This window comes from Elephas maximus, chromosome 1 (genome assembly GCF_024166365.1).
Source record: "Elephas maximus indicus isolate mEleMax1 chromosome 1, mEleMax1 primary haplotype, whole genome shotgun sequence".
NCBI classification, from domain to species: domain Eukaryota; kingdom Metazoa; phylum Chordata; class Mammalia; order Proboscidea; family Elephantidae; genus Elephas; species Elephas maximus.
In genome coordinates this window covers 78,734,237-78,735,896 of record NC_064819.1, presented here as the reverse complement: position 1 = coordinate 78,735,896, position 1,660 = coordinate 78,734,237, and the positions used below count along the sequence as shown (strand labels likewise).

At 42.7% G+C, this 1,660-nt stretch overlaps 1 non-coding gene across 1 annotated transcript; it reads right to left on the bottom strand.

Annotated features, from left to right (window-relative positions):
• Positions 1-692: 692 nt before the first annotated feature.
• Positions 693-765, bottom strand: TRNAV-AAC (transfer RNA valine (anticodon AAC)). Its single transcript has one exon. It is a non-coding gene; the product is annotated as a tRNA-Val (tRNA).
• Positions 766-1,660: the final 895 nt, after the last annotated feature.

Sequence of the window (1,660 nt, the reverse complement as noted above, 5' to 3'; positions counted from 1 at the left end):
AAACTCTCCATTAGGATGGTTAGCTTATTGAAACTGGGTGGGTTGCAAGGGGTGGATTAAGAAAGGGGGAAATAAGAAGAGTTAGGGAATTGTCTGTTTTGTTAGAGGGACGCTAATGACAATGCTTGCGTTGTAAAAGAGAAAACAAATTAGTTGATCAGAGCCTTCTCTTATTGACGCCGGATTAAGAATTCGGCTTCCATATGAGCTAGGGACTAGATCCTTTTTTTTTTTTTTTTTTTTAATACTCCGGACAGTTTCTGTGATAACTGCCCAGTCCACGTAAGGCCCACTTTACCTATTTCGTGGAATATCCCTTCTGCGCTTGAGCTATGAAGAGCAGAGAATGGAGTTTTCAATTCCCCGCTGGGCTCAAAGTGAAACCCTGTTCCTTCTTGAAATCCCTGAGATAAAATCCTTTACAACCCCCGTGCCCCGCTGTTGGTACTCCAAAGGAGCAAGTACCACCCGCGCTGCACAAGCAAAGTCCTGTTCTGTACTCAGGTCGCCACCACCGGGCTGCTCAGAACACGTGAAGCTTCAGCGGAAGTGGTGCCAGCAACTTGCTGGGGCTGGGACAGGCGGGAGAACACGGGCCTCAGTGAGGATCGGGACAAAGAGAGCACGCATGTTGGCGTTCGCGAAATTCACGATCTCAAGATGCAAAATACGGGTTTAAGATACTCTACTCTTGTTTCCGCCCGGTTTCGAACCGGGGACCTTTCGCGTGTTAGGCGAACGTGATAACCACTACACTACGGAAACACGTTGAGTGTATTTCTGCTTAGAATTTAAGATCATACTGCTGCATGCTCCAGCGTGGAAACGTCTATTCAGAAATTTTGATTTTGTATTATTCACATTTGTAGCTCTGGATTATATCTATTTCACACCTAGTGATCATCTGTTTAAATGCATGATTTAAGGATGATTTTAGGGATGTATTTGGCTATTAGTTTTTCAACTCATTTCATCAATTACATTGCTGTCCCCGCATCTGCGCCCCACACGAACACACTCCTAGATAGAAAATTTGCTCCTTTCCCACAACGTGCAAACACCTATAAAGTTGTTCAGCGAAGAGATGGTGCTTGAACCTACTCATCAGTCTTGAAAATGTTGCCAAAAGGAGAGTGACTTCCCTGACAAAGTCCTAAGACCCTGCTGAAGGACTATTGTTAACAGCCCAATATTTCCCAATTAGCCTCTGAGATCAGGTCAGCAACACAAGTTGCCTTTCTATTATATGCATATATTTTTGTTTATTTTAAATAAATTACTGAAAAGCCTACTATGTGCCCAATCCCATGCTTGGTACTGAAGGGAGATTCAAGTTGTGTGAAGGAACTGAGAGTCTAGAAAGTAGCCTATAAATTAATCATTTATTAAAAATTGCACGAGTGGCTAATTATCATTAAATTGCTAAGTGAAACAACAGAAACAAATATCCAAAAGACAGGATAACAGGAGAACTGAGAAGGGGCATCACCCCCAGTCCTAATTATTAGGGGAAGATACACAGATAAGGTCATTAATTACTAGATAAAACAAAGTGAGTTGAGTGTAGAGAGAACAAGATGAGTGAGAACTCCAGCACTGGAGACAGAATGGAGGTGAGAGGTTTGGAGGGAACATCAAGGAGTTCTAGATTGCAGCAAAA